Raw genomic sequence first — 21,784 nt, 5'->3', positions numbered from 1 at the left:
AAGGCCTGGCACTCCTTTGTGGAGGAGAACATTTATCACAGGTATGTTTGTCTTCCTTTTTGGCTTTTTAATAAATCTTTAATCCGTATGGTAAGAGCAAGAGATAAAAATCCCTTTCTACCTGAAGCCGGTTGCTATCTCGCTCCTATACCTGCTCCATAGATCTCTAGTCCTGAGCTAAGTCCTGGCCTTGGTGCAGGTGAACATCAGCAGACATCTGCATGCTTAATGGTTAACTCCTTGCTCCTGTGGTCTCTTGGTGACATGGATCCAAGATGCTAACATTTTTTACCTCCTTCACCTGTTCCCCAAACCCATAGTAGTAGTGGGGAGCAATAAAGGAATCAGCCTTGTATAGTCTGAACTGCTTTTTAGTAGTCTAATTCAAGCAGCTGTCTGTAGAACACCTAGAGAGTAAAGAAACTATGAGATAAACTGTCAAGTGGGAGGGTAACAAAGCTTCACAGGCAGAACAGAGGAGGAATCACTTTAGATACAGCAACAAGAAACAAAAATGGAAAGACAGTGAAGGTATAGTGCATGAGCACTTGTGAATATCCTAAATCTTCACTCCCTAAGTTATTCATTTTACTCATGTTCAGCCATTTAATTAGTGAAGCAATCACATTTTCTCTATCCAGAATTCATTTAGACCTACCATGGATGTGAAAAATGGTGAATGAACATAGGTGGTCAAAACTCTTTTGCAGGAATGGCATGCACTGCTTGTATCATGCAGTCACTGTAAACTATACAAACTATGCCTAGAGGAGAGAACACAGACATAATAATTGATGATTTCCATCAAGGGACATAGCTGCCATTACTGCTGTATGGCACATTTCCTTTTGTTTTTCTCTAGTGTTCTACCCTGGAAAATTTCATCCCAACCATCACCCTGTGCAGTGTCCTCCATTACAAAATTGTCCCCTTGTTGAATGTACCTGGTCTCACTTTCCTTCCTGGTCTTTGTGTGCCCCTGCTCCCTGCTGCTGCATAGGCAGCAATGTCAGTGAGAAACACAACTTCCTCCTCTGACTTTCCACTGCTGGGGCTTCTGGTGAACAGGGAGGCTATAGGGATTGTATTCACAGTCATCTTTGCTATCTTTGAGGTGGCTGTAATAGCAAACTTGGTCATGGTATTCCTGATTCAGGCGGACCCTCAACTCCACACCTCCATGTACTTCTGGCTCAGCCAGCTCTCCAACATGGACATGCTTTTCATTTGCACCATGGTCCCAAAGCTCCTGGTGGACATGGTTTCCATGGAGAAGATCATCTCCTTTGTGGCCTGTGGCATCTAGATCTTCCTCTAGTTGACTATGATCGGTTCAGAGTTCTTCCTGTTGGAGCTCATGGCCTATGACCACTACATCACTGTCTCTGCAGCTCTCTTAGGTACCCAGTTCTGATGAAGTGCAAGGTTTGCCTTCTGCTGGCTGCTGGGGCCTGGTTTGAGGATTCTCTGGATGGCTTTCTGTTCACACCCATCACCACAAACATCCCCTACTCTGGCTCCTGCAGCATCAACCACTTCTTCTGTGAGATCCTTGTGGTGTTCAAGCTGGCCTGCTCAGACAGATCGTTTTATGAGACCATGGTGTACATCTGCTGTGTGCTCATGCTGCTCATTCTCATCTCCATCATTTCCACCTCCTACTCTCTCATCTTGTCAACTGTCTACCACATGTGCTCCATAAAGGGATGCAAGAAGGCCTTCACCACTTGTCCATTCCACCTGACTACTGTCAGCATTTTCTATAGGGCTGCATTCTACATATATGTGCTGCCCCAGTCATTCCACATGCCTGAGCAGGACAAGGTGGTGTCCACCTTCTATACCATTGTCACTCCCTTGCTTAACCCACTCATCTATAGCCTCAAAAATGAGGATGTCATGGGGGCATCTAGGAGGATATTCACATGTTGCTCTTCAGCTCAGAAAGTAGGAACCAGGCAACAGCCAGAGATGCAATGACATGAGAAGATCTACCTGAGACCATTTGGTCAGCTATCAGAGTGGAATTTCTATTGAACATGAAGGGGATTCATTTTATTTGTATTCTTGCTCTTAAAGGTGGGAGAATGTTTCACTCATTGCATAGAGACTGTGGGGAAATTACCAAAAACAATTTATTACTAAATGAAAGTATTCATCAGCTCTTGGTTCTTGTTTCTAAGGGAAACCCAAAAATAGCTGTTCACAGCAACCCTTCCACCATGACTCAGGTCTCCCTCAAAATTTACTCTTGCTTTAACAAAACAAAAAACTAAATATTTGGGTGCCAAATATTCTCTGGTTATTTCATACAAACATAGGAAAAGAGGAAAAAGAGAAATCACACAATTTAGTCATGGTTTTCATTAGGAACTAATGCCAATGAACTGTACACACTCTGATCATTTTGGAATCTTCTGGGATGGATACAGCAGCTGCTGAATACTCAGCCACAAGAAGCAGTGCATGAATTGAATGGAACCAAGTATGAATGAGCATCAAGCATGGCACAGATGCTCAAGGGGAATAGACTTGAACATTAACATCAGAGGACACTGCCGTGCCCTTCTATGCGGGTCTGAGAGAAAAATGCTATGTACCCAAGCCAGAAATTTCAAGTTCCTCAGGTCTGTGTGACTCTGCAAGAGCATATGGATGCACATTGGTTTCAGTTCTGAGTGTGGTGAGAAGATCATCTTTTCATAGAAGTGGACTTGATAAGATGAACATTTTTTAAAGGCTCCCTATGTCTTGGGGCAGAGAAAAGAACAGGGAACACATATGGATGCAGGAAGATAATACTGGAAGCTTCAAAGAAGAGAAATAACAGTATCTGTGGTGGGGTGGAGACCAAAGAAGATTAGCTCATGCATTTTTTATATGTTCGGAATAAATGTGGAAAGAAGGGAAACCATGGATTTTTGGTTTAAGTGAATGGAAAATGGAGTTTTATTTCTTGAAGTTTTGAAAACTTCTACAGTTCTAGGTAAGATAAATTGCTTTTTAAGTATTCAGTTGTTGTCAAGGTAATTTTTACAGTCCTATTCAATGTATAGTCATATATCAAGTCAAGTAGAGTCCAGATTAGAGTTCTAAACTCAAGGAATGCATTTGGTAGCTTTCAGGGTCTAAAGATTCTCTAACATCATAAGGTTAGTTGATTCAGGTGAACTTCCAAAGTTAGCTGAGATCACTTCCTTATAGGAAGATGTTTCAGACTCAGACTTGAAGCAATTGGGGTCAAATGAGAAATAGAGTAAGAGATAAGGTTTGATGAGGTAAGAAATATGCTCAGAGGCACAAATGAAGAAGGTAGGTATGAATGGGGGGTACAATCAACTGCAACAAGTGCAATTTGTTTTGGATTAATATGAGAAAAGAGATGTAATGTTTCTATTTACAAATGGAAAATCACTTGAGATACTAATAGAGCAATTTCAGTGGAGATAGTCTTGGAGTGTTTTGAAGGTACAAAAAAGGATTAGAAGCTGACAAGATGAGTAGAGAAGAAAGCTTTAGGTGGTTTAATTTTTAAAGGTAGTGGAGAAATTGAGCATAAGCAAGGCTCTGACCTTCTGCTCAATTGGGAGTAGGTTAATGAATCCCATGTAAGCATGGCCTCAGGTTGCCCATGAGATGGACTCTACAGAATGGCTAGCAAAGAGCAAGCACTCATCATTTTAACTGTACTTACATACAGTAACAACCAACACAAGATAGTGGGAACAGCAACTTTTATCATTACTACTACAGAATTACCATTACTTCTGTGAGGAAAACATCTCATAGTCATGATTTTTGAATGCCTATAATTGCAGCATGCAATAGACATTCAACAGCTCTATGTTTCTATGAATTGGTCTTTGGGGGGCAATTAAAAACTATACAACCAACATTCCTGCCTGAGTGTGGCTTCTTATTTAACACAGATTGATTTGGCAACATAAAGTGACAATCTTTCACTTCCAAATGATAAGTTTAAGACCTATCCCTAAAATACTCCCTTTGTAGTCTGGGCTTTGGAATGGCTTTCAGGTTGTTGGGTTTCCATTTAGTATGGAAAAAGTTCACTGCCCTAAGCATTTTTCTTGTGTTCAGTAAATCTCCTGTATGTTTTAGTAGATTTTATGAAAATACAACATCTCCTATCTTTGTACATGATACCTCAATATTCAGTGTTTAGAATGCATAGTCTAAAATTAATATTTAATTTGTATTTGATTATTTTTACCCCATCCTCCACATTCAGAGGCAATTTAATGGCATTAAAGCCCTTTGCTTGGAAGGAAACCCATGTGAGTTTGAATCTTGGACTTTTCCTTTCAGGCAGTGCTCCTGTGAGCATGATACTCAACCTCTCAGTGCCACCATTTATGTCTTGCTAAGAGTTAATCCGATGTCAAGAATGGAAGTGGCTTCTTAGCACAGGTGCTCTGAGTCTATAGCTGTTGTTCCTTGAGGCAAGGGCCTCTGCCTTTGCCATGTGGCCCCCTGGTGTTCTTATGTATGTTCTCTACACAGACCGAGGATTCTCTGGGTTCTTAGCTTATATCTCAGGCACTGCAGCCATGAACATTTGTAATTGTGTCTGAGACTTTTGAATTTACTCTTTTTGCCTTGACTTCATGATCTGTCTCCACAATGAACACAATCACAAGGTGGGTATTTGCAGACTCCTTCTCGATGTCCCCAAAAGGTGATGCTATAGGACACACTGACGTCATCCTTCTGCCTGTGGCTCCTGTGACTGTCTTTGAACAGTGCTCCTGGTTTGTTCTTTAAAACAGTGTGCATCATTTGCAGAGTTAAAGACACACACACACACACACACACACTCATGACTGTGGAATATTTGAACAGGTGCCTTTGAACAGCTGAAGGTGACCTCCCTGTCCCTGTTCTTTTGCCATGATGCTTTTTCCATTCTCACAGGTGTCTGTTGGCATCAACAGCTCTAATAGGGAGCTGCCTTCTGTGTGTGAGAGCACGGCTGATCTGAGTCTCAAACCAGCTCTGCTGCTCTCAGCCGTGGGCATCACTCAAGCCTGGGCTTCAGTCTCTTTCATGAGCAGTGAATATGTTGATATACATGGAGCTCTGTCCTTGATCTTGGTTAGGTAATGTTGTTCACCATGATCGACACCATCATCAGAAGCACCACCACACCCAGTGCATTCTGGGTATGCTCCATATTGAAGACCTAGGCTTGGGTGTCCAATCACCTGAGTGCAACTGTACCTGCTCTATCCACTCTGCAACTGCTCCACAAATACTTGGAAAAATCCTAGCTCATATGACAACTTTCTGTATGATTATTTCATTCACTTAATTGTTTAAAAATGTCAATGTAATCAGAGTGTAGAGCTTTAAATATGTACTATTAAATATATATATATATAAAATTACTTAATATTTAAATATGTCTTTGTCAATTTCCCTCCATTTTTTTAAACTTGAAGAAAAAAGTTATGCAAAGAGTTACAAAAATGGGAATCATTTGCCTGAGAATCTTTGCTTGCAACTCTTTCATATTATTCATATATGTATATATTAATATTATTACTAATATAGAAGGGTGAGGTTCTTTATGTATCATATCGTTATTATTTTAAATTCCATTACTCTGCTCCATTTTCTACCCACTCATTCTGATCCTGTTGTAGTGAGGGTCTTGTTAAGCTAATACATTTACTACAGGGCACATAATTTAGAAGATTATCTTATGCTAATTACCCGAAAAGTCAAATGCAAAGGAGTGCAAGAGATTAACCACACACTAGGGGCTGAAAGAATCCAGCTAAGGGCCTGAATCCCAGCAATATTCCACACAAGTCCAGCTAAAGGCTTAGAATCCAAGGGAATATCTTCCATGAGTCCAGCCAGTGGCCTAGAGCCCACAGCAATGTCTCATGCTTGTCCATATTGAGGATCTGCACTGGGAAGGCCCAAAGGCCACTGGTGGAATCCAGAATACCTACACCAGTGAGATGAAGGATTTGTACCACCAAGCAGAGGGATCCACATTGGAGCCAGAAAGTGTTGTTCATGGTGAAGATCAGAGCTCCTATGATGAAAACAACAGTCATTCCCAGCAACAGTGAGACCCTGAGCATCTCTTCCAACAAGAACAGCCTGGTTTGTAGCAGGAAAACCATCCACAGCTAGCTTCTCCTAGAAAATCAACAGGGCAAGATCTTCCCCTCTTGATCTTTTTTTGGCTATTGGCAGCAATCCTCAGATGGATCATCCACACCCACACGACACTGATTCAGTTCAGCTGGGCATTACAAGTTGACCATTAGTCAATCCACTACAGATCCTTTTTTCAATCTCCCAAAATCTACCTTCTCACTCTCTGATATCTCTCTTTTATTTTATTTGGAAGTTTTTGTTTATCTATTTTTCATATAAGAGAAATTTTGATATGTAACTTTCTGAGTTGGTTTATTTTGTCTAAGATCGTGGTCTCAAATTTGATCCATTTTCCTGCAAATGACATGATGTCATTTTTCTTTATGATTAGATAATATTCATATATACCAATCATATTTTCTTTATTCATATGTTGATGGGCATCTAGTCCATTTCCACACCTTAGCTATTGAGAATTGTGCCACTGTAAACAAAGATATGCACATATATATGCGTTCTTAAATTCTTTCAGGAGAATACTAGGAGAGTTATAGCTGGATCATCAGGTAATTTTGGTTTTAATTTTTAAGGAATATTGACATTGACTTCCACAGTGATCGCACTTCTTTACCTTCCCCACAACAATGTAGGAGGATTCTCTTTTCCCCACATGCAAGCCGGAGCTCATCATTTTCTATATTCTTGATGGTAGCCATTTGGACTGGCGTAAGGTGAGCCCTTCCCTAGTACCTAAAGATGTGTTTATATATTTATGGACCATTTTGGTTCCTCGGATGAGAAGTATTTAGTCAGTCCATTTGCCCATATTTTGATGGGGTCATTTTTTAAGAACTTTTTAGTATTTTACATATTCTAGATATTTGTCTTCTTTTAGAAGAATACGCAGCAAATATTTTCTCCCATTCTGTAGTTTATTCTTCCACACTGTTGGCTGTTCCTTTTGCAGTCCAGTAGCTTTTGAATTTATGTAACCCTATTTGTTGATTCTCAATATTTTCTGTGCTACTGAGGTTCTCATTTGGAAGTCTTTGCCTGTGCCTATGGCTTCAAGTGTTTCCCCTGTTATCTTCCAGGATTTCAAAGTTTCTGGTTTTATATCTGGTCTTTAATCCACTTTGATTTGATTTTGGTACAGGATGAGAGACAAAGACCTAGCTTCCATTTTCTGCATCTGGCAATCAAGTTTTCCCAACATCATTTTTTAAAGAGGCTGTTTTGTTCTAGTGTGTTTTGGGCTCTTTTGTCAACATTCAGATGGTAAAGATCCACGGGGTTGTTTGTCTTGTGCTCTAGTCCATTTGGTCTACATTTTTGTTTTTGTCCTGGTTTCATTTTGGAGATTTTTGCTATTTCTTTGCAGTAGAACTTGAAATCCAGTATTGTGATGTCTCCAGCATTGCTCTTTTTGCTCAGAATTTCTTTGGCTATTCTGGGTATTTTCTACTTCATAAGAATTTGGGAATTTTTTCTACCTCTGTGAAGAAATTTCTTGGTACTTTAATAGAGACTGCATTGAATCCATAGATCACTTTTAGTAACTGAGCCATTTTAACAGTATTAGTTCTAATCCATGAACAAGAAATTTCTTCTTTCTGAAATCCCCTTCAACTTTTTTCAGAGTTCTGTAATTTTCATTACAGAAGACTTTCCCCTTCCTTGATTAAGTTGGTTCGAATGCATATAATTACTTTTGAAGTTATTGTGAATGGAATTGTTTTCTTGATTTCTTTCTCAGGGTTTCATTATAGGTGTATAGAATTGGTGTATGATTTTTTTGTTTATTGATGTATCCTGAGCATTTGTTGAATTTGTTTATCAGATCTAAAAGTTTTGGGGGGGGGTTTCTACAGCAAATTTGACTTTTTTAGTTTTGTATTACTATTTCTTTTGTTTCATTCTCTTGCCTGATTGTTCTGCCTAAAATCAAAGACCTCTTCTCTGAAAACTATAGCACTCTGAAAAGAGAGATTGAAGATGATATCAGAAAATGGAAAGATATCCCCTGCTCTTTGGTAGGAAAGATCAACATAGTGAAAATGGCCATACTTCCAAAATTGCTACATAGAATTAATGCAATCCCAATTGAAATCCCAGCAGCATACTTCACCCACCTTGAGAAAATCCAAAAATTCATTTGGAACAAGAAGAGACCCAGAATAGCAAAAGCAATTCTAGGTAACAAAGACATGGCAGGGAGTATCACATCCCCCAACTTGAAACTATACTACAAAGCTACTGTGATAAAAGCAGCATGGTACTGTCAAAGAAACAGACTGGAGGACTGGTGAAACAGATTGGAAGATGCAGAAACAACTCCAGACACACACAGACAACTCATGCTCAACAAAGGAGCCAAACACCCTCACTGGAGGAAAGATAACCTCTTTAATAAATGGTGCTGGAAAAATTGGGTTTCAACTTGCCAAAGATTAAAACTTAACCTATATCTCTCAACATGCACTCAACTAAAATCAAAATGGATTAAAGCTCTAAATATTAACATAGAAATGCTGAACCAGCTGGAACAGTGGTTAGGTAAAACTCTTGAAGACATTGGAGTAGGAAAAGATTTTATGAATAAAACCTCAGTTGCCCATGAACTAGCACAAACATTCAACAAGTGGGATCTCTTTTTATTAAAAAGTTTCTCAACAGCAAGAGAAACCACCAGCAGTGTGAAGAGACAACCCACAATGTGGGAAACAATATTCACCTGCTATTCCCCAGACAAACGTCTACTATCAAGAATCTATAAAGAACTTAAAAAAATAAGACCACCCGAATTTAAAGACCCAATCCAAAAACGGGCATCTGAAATGAGCAGACATTTCTCAGACAAAGAATTAGAAATGGCAAATAAACATACGAAAAAATGTTCACAATCACTGTTCATTGGAGAGATGCAAATGAAAACAATGCTGAGATTCCACCCTACTCCAGAAAGAATGGCTGCAATTTTGAAATCAATGGATAACAAATGCTGGTTGGGCATGGGGAAAGATGAACCCTGTTACACTGGTGGTGGGAGTGTAGACTGGTGCAACCACTGTGGAAATCAGTATGGAGATACCTCAAAGAACTAGTACTGGAAGTCCTATTTGACCCAGCTATTCCCCTGCTGGGTACCTTCCCCAAAGAATTAAAAGAATCATACTACAGTGATATATGTGCTTCCATTTTCATAGCAGCACAATTTGTATTAGCTAAAACTTTGAAGCAGCCAAATTATCCATGAATTGAAGACGGCATAAGGAAAATGTGGGTTTTTTAAAAAAATAAAATGGAGTACTACTCAGCCATAATAAATTATAAATTAGAGACATTTATAGCTAAATGGATGCACATTGAAGTGATACTCTTAAGTAAAATAAATATAATACACAAGTATAAATACTGAATAGTTTCTCTAGTGTGAGAAACTGAAAGTGTAAATAAAGACTAAAAGGTATAATAGATAATGTGAAATAGGAAGAAAAGGAGCAAAGGTGAAGGGGAAGTGTGAGGGGTAGGGGAAAGTAAAGAAGGGAATGGAATTAATATGAGAAAATGAAAATATGGAAAAAAAGTCTTTGGAAATAGGGAGGGATGGAGAGGTTGAAGAGTGGGCAGAGAAAGGGGGAAAAATAAGAACCAAGAGATATTATGTAAGGTTGCAAATTTCCAGTGATGAATGTCAGTATATTGTTTACCTAAAATGTACCAATAAAATAAAATTTTTAAAAAAATGTTCAAATATGTAACATGACTTGATGAATTTTTAAACCCTTTCATATGTAAAAGGTCATTTAGTTCATTGATTAATATATTTACAATTTAATACATGTAAGTAAAAAATACCAACAAGGTTAAGTAATTTGCTCCACATCTCACAGATAGAAAAATGATAACAATGACTATTTTCTACCTGTGATATAGTTTTCAATTTTTAGCAAGTACAAAAATTCATACCAAACTTTGCATGTAGGAAATAATGTTACTTATACTTACTAAACCTGTGCATGTATCAACAGTAGTGCACTTCCTGTAATTACTCTAATTTGGAATAGCTGACTGCAGAGAAATGCTTCTACCCCAGGATCTCACATCCCAGGGCCACTGTTCTTCAGTTAAGGCATTCTGTCTGGACAAGTGGGTATGGTAGTGATTCACCATGATAATAGGGGCAGTGCAGCCTACAGTCCAGGGCTCAGGAGCCCATAGCATCCACACAGGACATACTTTAAATAAGACACAGAAAAAGATGCTGCAGCTACCAAGCAGAAGGCAGTGCTGGAGTAGAGTGGCACAGATGTGAGCTGATAAAATTTCTGGTGTTTGGCTGATCGCTGACTAAAATCTGCCCCACTGACTAAAATCTGCTGTTGCAGCAGTGCTTGGATAAGATGCATTGCTGTGTCTCCCCACCTTGACTGCTCATGTGGTTAACACAGCCATGCACTTTGCCACTGGCACTGCCCTTCTGCAGGGCCCTGACATGAAACAGAGAGCTCTGCAGGAAGTGGGCTCTGCTGCCTCCTAATCTGTGTAGCAGCAGAGGACTCACAGAGTCACCTTTCAGATTAGAAGGAATCAGAACTACTTCTGTGATTTGAGGATTAAAGGGCCAGGCATGTTCTATGGAAAGACCTCAAGATCTTGATGTGGTTAAAGCACTAAATTAAATCAGTCTGAACTGTCCTTCCCAAAAGAAGTCTTCTGCCCTGCCTATGAACCGAAGCACTGCCTTCCTTTGTGCATTTTTCTTCTAGGAGAAGAGAGGAATTTGGTCCTGACAGCTGTATGCCCTTTTGGTCTTCATGAGTTTACATATTTGTTATTAGTGTACAAAACAAAAAATGATAAGGACTAAAAAAAATCACCTCTTATATTTTATGCATAACATATTTCAACCATATTCAACTTTTCATATAAAGCTGTAGTCCTTTTGGTACACTTAATCAACTTGACTGTGTCTTCTAGGAAAATTAATTTTTCAAAAATATTAAAATGAGATATCATGATGCCTCCAGCTTTGTTCTTTTGCTCATTTTGCTCTGGGTATTCAGACTCTTTTGTGCTTCTCTATAAATTTTAAGATTGCTGTTTTCCTAAAATTGTGAAGAATAACATTTGAACTTTGATAGGGATCTATAGTTCACTTTGAATCTGTAGATCCCGTTGAATAAGATGGACAGTTTAACAATATTAACTCCTCCAATCCCAGAACATGGAGAATCATTCCTTTTTTTGTTTTGTCTTCAATTTCTTTCTGTGGTGTTTTGTAATTTTTATTGTAGACATCTTTCACTTTTTCAAGTAAATTTATTTCTTGGTAAATTTTTAATGTTTATTGTGAATGTGATTGTTTTGATGGGATCTTCCTTTAATTTGTTATTGGTATATAGAAAATTTACTGATTTTTTATATTGTTTTGTATTTGGCTATTTTATTAATTTTCACTTAATAAACAATAAGTCAAGTAGCAATTATAATATCTGAAATTTTGTTTTTCTGTTCAAGTATATTTCATTGCTTGTGAGTAATGATGATGCTCCACAGAGATGAAAACTTTGATGTTATTTTCATCTTTTAACCTCCTTTCTCCCTGGAGCTCCTGCTGGTCAGTGCAGCATTTATCAGCATCAAAGTCTTTTCCTGCATCTCTTTCACATTCATTTGCTTCTGTAAGTAACCAATGCAGTAGAGTCAGGGTAACATGCTAGATGTCTCTATAACACCAAGTCCAATTTAGGAAAGAACTTTCTATTTTATTTAAGGGGAGTGGATGAGCCAATGATGAAAGTTTTAGTAGAGGAGGAAATGAACAAAGATGTTTGCATTTATAAAATCAGGATTACCTTTTGAAAATCAGGGAAATAAATATTTAATGAGAGAAAAAATAAAGAAACTTCAATTCATTATTTGGGATACTCTTATTATCGATGGAAGAAAGAAATTCCTTTCATTTGTCCTTGTATGCAGTTTTTCATTTTATGGAAAACACAGTGAAATAAATTTAACTCATGTTCATTTTTAAGAGGAAATTATTTTGAAAATATTAACATTTCATAAAGTTAAAAAAAATCATCTGTGATACATACAAATCTAAATCACAAAATTCTAATTCAGTATTTCTTTCCAATTGTTTTTGGTTCTGACATATGTAACAAAAACACAATACTGGTAAAATGGGTAATTTTAAAAAGAAATAAAATTAGGTCTATTATTTGGTAAAACTAAAAGTTTAAAAAATATTTTTATCCATAATTTTCTCCCAATATATTCCCGTGTGGAGTATGCTTTAGCTTGGATAGGAGGAAGGATTTCGAATAATACCTTCAATTACATATCCAGTAACTATAAACAAATTGTGAAATAAGACTTTTAGATGATACAATCCACCTTGTTCTCTGCTTTTCCGTTTGCAGAATCCAACCAGTAGGAACCATTGAGAAGAGCAACAGCACAACAGACTTCATTCTCCTGTGACTCTTTAGGCACATGAGACTCCACCTCCTTCTCTTCGCATTGGTGCTGGTTGTAGCCATTGCTTCCCTCTTGGGCAGTGCCCTCTTGGCTCTCCTGATTTACTAGGACTCCCGGCTGAACACATCCATGTACTTCCTACTGAGCCAGCTCTCCCTCATGGACTTCATGCTGGTCTCCACCACTGTTCCCAAGATGGCTGATGGCTTTCTTGCTGGGAAGACATCCATCTCCCCAGATGGCTGTGGGCTGCAGATCTTTGACTCCCTCACTCTGGTCATGGGGAGAGTTTCCTCTTGGCAGCCATGTCCTATGACTGCTATGTGGCTGTCTGCTCCCTTCGGAGATACCCTACCTTCAAGAGCTGGCAGTTGTGCTTACAAATGACCATGGGCTCTTGGTTCCTGGGGGCAGCTGATGGGCTTATGCAAGCTGCTGTACCCTGAACTTCACCTATTGCAGTGCCCGAGACACTGATCATTTCTTCTGTGAGGCCCCTACACTGATGTGCTTGGCCTGCAGCAACACCTCAGTCTTTCAAAATGTCATGTACATCTGTTGCATCCTGATGCTACTGACTCTCTTGACCCTCGTCCTGATGCCCTACAGCCTCATCCTCATTGTTGTCCTGCACATTCACTCCACAGAAGGCCTTTGCCACCTCCTCCTCCCATTTGGCCATGGTGGGACTCTTTTATGGCCCTGCAGTCTTCATCTACATGAAACCCAAATCCTACAGGTCAGCTGACCATGTTAAGATGGTGTCAGCCTTCTACACCATCATCATCCTATGCTGAACCCCATGATCTACGCTCTGAGGAACAACAAAGTCAAGGGATCCCTGAAAAGGTGGTTGGGAGAATAAGTCACCCTAAAACACCAGCAAACTTAATTCCACTTCTCACTATGAAACTAAATTCTTTTTAACTTTTTAAAGATATTGTAACTTTCCTACTTTAGTATTATATTAAAAAGTTAAGTTTATATGTTTCCTAAGAAGTATTTAAGAATTAAGTGAGCAATTGCTTTTTAGATACAACACTTTTTGAGAATGTATTATTTATTATGATTCTAGTTAGGCTGTTTTACATATCATAAAAACATGAAATTTTAAATGTTATTAATGTCATCACCTTTCTAGGTTAAAAATAAAGGCATGATATGTATATGAAAAAGTGTTCAACATCACTTATCATTTGAGAGATGGAAATTAAAACAACTCTTGAGATTCCACTTCATTCCAGAAATAATGGCTATTATCAGGAAATCAAATAATAACAAATGCTGGAGGGGACATGAAGAAAAAGGAACCTCGAAAGGGAGGGAGAGAGGATGGAAGTGACAAGGAAAAAAAAGTAAAAATAGGAGAAAAAATGGAAACAAAGTTTTTCTATATAGGGAGGGGAGGGGGTCTTGAGAGGAAGGAATTGGAAAAAAGAAGGGCAAGATTTATCATATACAGGTGCAAATTCCCTAAGATGAGTGTTATCATTACGTATATGTAAACTGTACTAATAAACATTTTGCCAAAATATATATATATATAAATTTTTTAAAAGAGCATGAAGAAAGTATTGTTCTCAATGTTACAAATGAGGAAAATGTTAATATGTGACCTCAGAACTTTTTCACTAACATGGCATATATTATTTATGTCATGTGATTTTTTTAATGTTGCTTCCTATATTACATTGTATGAACTTCTAAAACATATACCAACTCAAATAAAGATAAACAAGGTCATTGCTCTTTTGTTGCAATTTGAGACACTGACAGTGGATATCAGTAAGATAGAGGAAAACAGTTACCTACTCTTATCTCTACACATCAAAACATTTGTCCTCTTGCGTTGACAAAATCTGTCTTTGTTTCCTCAGGAGTTTGCTAGGAGATTATGAAACTGTGGTGCCCAAGTCCTTGGAGTGTGGTTTTGAGCATGCAGACTGACAGTGAGCAACAGAACAAGAAGGTGTGCTGCTGGGTTCAGGGGTAGAACCAGTCCTGCGGTTACTCACCAAAGTGTGTGGCTGCAGCCCCTTTGGCTAGGAGATGCATGTGTACCTGAACCACGGAGTCAGGCTCAGCAGCCCCCTGGAGCCACTTGGACATCCATGTGTCCAGTCCTGACTTGCCACCCTTGCTGCAATCTCTTTGTCTTCCCACTTCAGTAAGGAAACCACCCTGCTCATACAGGGAATGTGGAGACATCCCTGTCTGGGTCAGCAGGACATGAATTGAGCTTGGGTCCTGTATAGCCTGGGCACACTCTTTGGGTTTCCCTCAGGTGCATCCAGGCTGAGATTTCAGCCAACATAAAAGCCAAAGTCACCCCAGGAAATTTTGTCTTAGGGCATTCTAGTGCCAAAGGGATTGCAGAAGCCAGAGTGGAGATGACACAAGCAGCAGTGTATTCAAAGTCTCTGGATGGCTGACTAAGGAAAATCAAGCACACAGACAGTTTGTAAAGAACAGAATGAATGCATAATTATTTATTATGTTTGTATACAGCATCAAGAATATTCAGGAAATTATATAATGGAATTAAAAAATAAGGCACTAAGACTGATCACAAAGTGACAGCTGTGTTCTGTTAGACAAATAAATTGTCTGAAGGGAATTCCAGAAACTTCAGGAAAATAGAAAAACAATGCAGAAATTTATCAGATCCACTTAATACAGGGATTGAAATAAGAAAAATAAACCAAAACAAAAATTCTTCACCAGAAAAATGCAACGTAGGAAATGAAAGCTGCATGGAGGAGCTTCAAATACATAATTGATCAAGGGGAAGAATTAGGGAGCATGAAGGCGGCTATTTGAAAATCAACAGAGTGTACAAAAAGAGCCTAACCAAGAAATATATGGTTTTCAAAAGTAAAACATGTTTAAGCTGTATGGGTTAAAAAGGAGTCACTCCACTTAGTTTTACATAATTTCACTTAGCTTTTGATAGAGTTCTCTGCTAGATAAAAGGCCCCGACAACCCTGCATTCTAAAATGGCCCCTGCCTACAGGAAATGAGTCACTCCAGAGAGATAAAAGATCTGCTTTTTCTGGCCTCACCCCCAGTCGTAGCCAATCATCTGCCTCCACCACACTCCTCCAGCCCTTATAAACCTCACCCAGCCAGCCCCTGGTTGCTGTTCTCCCCATTGTTTGTGACAGCCCGGCAGCTCTGTCCCTTAATAAAAGCCTTGCCTGGGGTGTTTGACTCATTCTATTTCTCTTAACTTTCACTTAGCTTTACAAAATTATTAGAGACTTTTTGGTGAAGTTTATTGGATGCCAGAAACCAAAGTACACTGATTTTCTTATGGCAGATATGAAATAAATCCAACCATAGCGGGGCCATTACATTGTTTTGCATTTTTATGACCCTATGGGAGAAATAGTACATTTTGGCACCCTCTGGCAGACAGGATTTAGGAAAACTTTCATTAATGATATGTCAGTTCCATGTTTTGTTTAGGGTTCTTGCTGAACCAGTGACATGGCAAAACTGTATCACTGGCTGTTCTTATATAGTGACATGTCAGACATTTCCTTCACCCACCTAATTCAATTCATAAGTGGGGTGTTGTTGTTGCTTTTTAAGAAACAGTGTATAAGCAGAGTAGTGACTATTTCCAAAATCAATGCCCAGTGTTTTCAAGCATAGTTTCATGCTATCCCAAACCCTGTGCCTTCTACCTGGAGATAGTTTTCAAAAAATAAATTTCTTAGGGCTGGGGATTTAGCTCAGTGGTTCCGCTCCCTACCTGGGAAGCGCAAGGTTTCAAGTTCGATCCCCAGTACCAAAAAAAATTTAAAAACAAAAAAAAATTTTAAAAATAAAAAATAAATTTCTTTTATATGGTATTATATCTTTAGCTTTTGACAACATTGTTACAGCTCCATTTGCTCTCTTCAGGGAAAATCACTTAACAGCACTGAGATAGTATACAGAATTCCCAGGCATCTCCTCTCTAAGATGAAGTAGTGTAAAGGCAATGCTAATACAATTGTTGGGAAGGTATTTCAAAGTTATGAAGCAGAAGTAATTCTGCACAGACTAATATTGATATCAGTGTTACATTGAGGAACCCATATGTGATTTTTTGCCCCAAATTAGCATAGTATTACTGAAGTGATTTTACATGACTACATCCTATAAAGATTTGAATCTTCTTTTTTAAAAATGAAAAGGGACAAGGCTCACAGGATCTATGAGGAAACCTCAAAAGAACAATATAGAGATCACTGGGATTCCAGATAAAATAGCAAAAGACAAAAGGATACATAAATAATTCAAAAAATATTAACAGAAAAATGTTTCAAATCTGGAAACAAATAAATATCAAGGTACAGGAAAGTCAAAGCTGCCATTCAGCTCAAAGAAGGTTAATTCAAGACCTGTTACAATCATATGCTCAAGGGGAAAGAAAAAGAATGGAATCTGAAAATCTAGAGAGATAAAAATACCACTCTTTTGATAAAAGGAGAGAAAAAGTAAAACAAAATCTACGTATGTTTTGCCTTGTACCTAGATGTCCCCCCAATGCGTCATGTACTCATAGGTGAGGCTTTTCAGAACTGGCTGGATCTAGGGTGCGTGATACTAGGATTTAGGGTGTGTGGTGCCAAAAATCTCCACTGACTAAGTCCATTGGACTTAGCATAGTTCTAGGTGGCACCACCCAAAATGCTGGCATCCTGCAGGGAGTAAAGGGAAACACGGAAGGTGGCTGCTCCCCTGCTTCTGCTGCTGCTGCTCACTGCCTGCTGCCTTCTGCCATCGACCGTCTCTCCACTGCGATGCCCCTCAGAAATGCCAACCTGCCATGGAGCCAGCAGGCTACAGGCTGAAACTTCATAAACTGTGATCTGGGATAAATCTTTCCTCCTCTAACTTTGGATAGCAGGTATTTTGTTTCAGCAATGCAGAAAGTAACTAAGAAGACACTTTACTTCCATTATTGACATTTTAAATTTTTATGTCCATTTGTTTATTGGGGCTATTCCTTGACTGATTATTGTGAGGTCCTTGAGGCATTATGACCGTGAGTTCCTGCACATGCAAACCCTTGGTAGTTCTGGTGTAACCACATGAATTCTCATGAGAGGGTGCGTTTGGTCCTGTGCACACTCTGTCAGCTTCCAGTTGAAGAAGTAGCCATGTTTCCACCTGTTCCGATAAGCTGCTTTTCACCACATTGTGATACAGCCCTCAGCAAAACTACAAAGATGGAGACATGGTGACCTAGAAACTCCAAAACTGTAAACTAAATAAATTCTTTCTCTTTACAAAGTTAGACTATTCAGGTATTTCACTGTGGTAACATGAAGCTGCCCACAAGACAGCCTAACATAAACAAATCAATAAACATGATACATCACATTAATAGAATTAAGCAAAATATGATCATTTTAATAGATGCCAAAATTTTGAGAAAATGTGTTATTCTTTCAGATTAAAACTCTTAAATTAGGTATAAAAGACACATCCTTCACTACAAGAAAGACCATGTATGATCCATCCATAGCTAGCATCATACTAACAAAGGAAAAGTTTAAAGTTTTTACTTTAAGACCTGGGAAAAGAGAAAAATGCTCACTAACCATTTTTATTATAATATTATATTTATATATATATCATCTAAATCTATCATATATGTGTTTATCATTTAGTTACATATATGTATGTCATTTAGTTACCATTCAACATCATACATATGTATATGGTATTGTATATGTATGTATGTCCATATATATGATATTATATAGAATATACCATAAATTTTTCTTCAAGTCTGCTTTTGCTGATACAAGAACTATCCTTGCTTGTTTTTGTATCCATTTGCATGGAATATAATTTTCCATTGTTCATTATCAGTCTGTGTACTGTACTAGTAATGTGTATAGGTTACATGTGTTTCTTTCAGATAACATAGTTGACACTTCATTTTTATCCAAACTGTCAGTCTGTGCATTTAATTGCTAAATTAAGACCACTTACATTCAGGCTCATTATAGAAATGTGTATACTGATTCCTGTCATTTATTTCTAGTGTTTAATTCATTTCTGTTTCCATTATTCATCTACTATATTAATTAAATTTATTCTTTCTCATGTGTTCTTGGTTGTATTTACATTTCCCCTGCTGGGTGTATGATTCTTTTAAGTATCTCATGCAAAGCTAGTTGAGTAGGCATGAGTTTAGTTTATGCTTTGGATAGTCTTTATTTCATTTTTGAATCTGAACAATAGTTTTTCAGAATATTTTAATAAAGTATTTCAGTAATTTTCTTTCTGTGCTTGAAATACATTGTTCCTTGCCCTCATATCCTTTAGAATTTCATCTGAAAAATCTGTTTTATTTTTCTGATGAGCTTGTCATTATAATTGACTTGGAATTTTTCTCTTCAATCTTCTAATATTCCATGAACAATTTCTTTTCTGGTAATCTCTGGATTCTACATAACTTCAGTACCTAAATAACAAACTAAATCCCCAAATTTTAGAAATTTTGTGTTATAATTTCATCAAAAAGGTTTTCTACATCATTAAATCATATTTATTTTGTTTCTTCATTGAGTGCTGTTTATTTTATATTTTGTTTTCTTATGCTGTCACACAAATCTTGTATATTTTATAATTATTTTTGTTGTTGTTGTTGTTGTTGTCATTATATCTTGTGTTGAAGCTTGATTATTCTCTCTTGGGCTGGATATTTATCTCAGTGTTGACGCACTTGCATTGCAAGTGCAAGGTCCTCAGTTCGATCCCTGGTACCTAACAAAAACAAAAAACAAAATAAAACCTTGATTATTCTCACTTATGTTTGATCTAGTCTATTGTTGAGACATTTAATTGAATTTTTTCTTTAACTTATTTGGTATTTCTTTTTCAACACTGGTGATGGAACACAGGGCCTTCATACTGAGCTATATTTCTAGGTCTTTCAAAAGATTTTCAGCCAGAGTCTCACTAAGTTGCCAAATTACACAAGCTGGTATGAAACTTGCAATCTTTCTGCCCAGCATTCCAAACACTGGGACCACAGACATGCACCAGCACACTTAGTTTATTGAGCTTTTGATTTCCAAAACTTGTTTTGTTCTTCTCCAGAATCCCTGCCTCTCTTTTGAAACCTTCATATCCTGTATCTCTTCCTCAATTAATTCAGTTTTTTATTTTATCTTCATTGAATTTGTTGACTATTGTTAGAATTATTTTTTTAAATTACATGTACAAAATTTCATCCATTATAACAGCTATTAATTTACTTATGAAGGCATTTTGTATTTTGTTTTCTTTTGTTCTTGTGTTTCCATGTTGAGATTTTTCACATCTGTCAGGATGAGAATCTCTTCCACATTTATGAAGGACCCTTGTGAGGAAATCTTATTCTCTACACAGTGTGTGCTGGGGATCACTTTTTTTTCCAATACTGGGAATCGAACTCAGGACCTTGCACTTTCAAGGCAAGTGTGTCACCACTGACCTAACTCCCAGGCTTGGGTATCATTTTTTGGCATGTATTAGTGTTAATTATACCATATTAGTTACTTTTATTATTGCTGAGGCAAAATGCACACCAACAAGTTAAGTGATGAAAGGTTTATTTAGCTCACAGTTTGTAGAGGTTTCCATCCATAATGGGCTGGCTCCAAGGCCAGGCACATATTAGAGGGGTAAGAGTTCATGGCAGACTGGAGACAGAAAAAGCAACAAGGGATGACCACAGCTCTTTCTATCCCTTATGTCTTATGAAGATTACTTAGGGTGGTAGCATTCAGCCACCTCTGGAAAAAGCCCCACCAGTGACTGCGTGAGGCTTTGGGGGACATCTACATATAAGCTGTAACATTCTACCCTTGGTCTCCCAAAGACTCGTGCACATTCTTTTATGCAAAACGTATTTAGTCCATCTGTAAGAGGTGCCGAAGTCCTAACAGTTTCAGCACTGCTGAAAAGTCCAAGTCCAAAGTCTCTTCTGAGATTGAAGGCAAACTTTTTTGATGTGAGCCCCTGTAGAAATGAAAAGAGAGTGGAACACTTCCAATACGTAAAGACACAAGACAGACATTTCCATTCCAAAAGTTACAAATGATAACAACAAGGAATGAGAACAAAGCAAGACCAAAATCCACCAGGGCAAACATTAATCCCACAGTTCCACTTCCAGCATCCATGGCTATCTGTGGCAAGTTGTGAACTCCAGAGTGTTAGGGTGGATCCACCCTTAAGGCAATTCTGGTAGCTCTCATGGTTGATCTCTGGGGCCAGCTCTGCTCCTTCCTTGGAGTTTTCCTTAGATGATCCACATTTCTGGCTTCTCCAAACTTCTGGGGTTTCCACTGCACCTTTGGCTTCACAACCTCAGCTTGACACACTGCCCTCTTAGGGGCATGCTGCCTGGCCTCCCAGGCCTTCTTCTGAAATCTGGGGACTTCCTGAAACTACAACTCTTGGATTCTGTATGTACCTAAAATCAGTACCATGCGGATGATGCCAAGATCTGCTGCCAGCTGGAACAGTACCAGGCTTCCTTCTCTCTTGGCTGTAGGGGCTTAGTGACTGTTAACCAAATCCACAGAATCACCTTCTCTAGGCCACGGCCTTTCTGGAACATGGTGCTCTGGGCCTCTCTTCTCAAAGGACAGTCTTTCAATTTTGTAATTTTAGGGCTGCAAAAGATAGAGTGCTGCTGCCTCTGATGATGCCCTCAGGCCAACTTTTCTTTTCTCCTGTTCCTTCTCAGCAATCAAGATCTCCTCTGCTCTATCTTTGCAGTCCACAGCTTCACTGAAGCTTCCTAGCAAAACCTGAACTTCAGTTCTGACCAAACTCAAAACATTTTAAATCATTCTACTGGGGTCTTTGGTCTTGATTTTCAACATAGATCTGGCTAAAAGCCCCCAACAGTAGCCATGCCACTGGCTCAACATTAAATTGCCCTGAAATTACTTCCACAAGATTAATGAGTCCACTGCCCTTAATCTTAGTCTCAGGCAAAGTTTCTGGACATGAGCAAAATGCAGACAAACTTTTTGCTGAGGTATAACACACAATGTCTGAAGTCCAACAGCCAATGGGGTCCATCTTCCCAGAAGAAACTTCCTCATCCTGGCCTTTACCAGCAGGATTTCTATCAGCCTTTGATCTCTGAGCAGAATCTCCCAT

At 38.3% G+C, this 21,784-nt stretch overlaps 2 pseudogenes; both read left to right on the top strand.

Annotated features, from left to right (window-relative positions):
• The first annotated feature begins 1,006 nt into the window (after positions 1 to 1,006).
• LOC106008183 (olfactory receptor 2T11-like) lies at positions 1,007 to 1,980 on the top strand (annotated as a pseudogene).
• A 1,323-nt stretch (positions 1,981 to 3,303) lies between these two features.
• Positions 3,304 to 13,687, top strand: LOC147829441 (olfactory receptor 2T33-like; annotated as a pseudogene).
• Positions 13,688 to 21,784: the final 8,097 nt, after the last annotated feature.

This window comes from Heterocephalus glaber, unplaced genomic scaffold (genome assembly GCF_053883595.1).
Source record: "Heterocephalus glaber isolate CG9 unplaced genomic scaffold, H.glaber_assembly_v1.0 deba00000621, whole genome shotgun sequence".
Taxonomy (NCBI): Eukaryota; Metazoa; Chordata; class Mammalia; order Rodentia; family Bathyergidae; genus Heterocephalus; species Heterocephalus glaber.
This window is presented reverse-complemented; position numbering and strand designations above follow the sequence as displayed.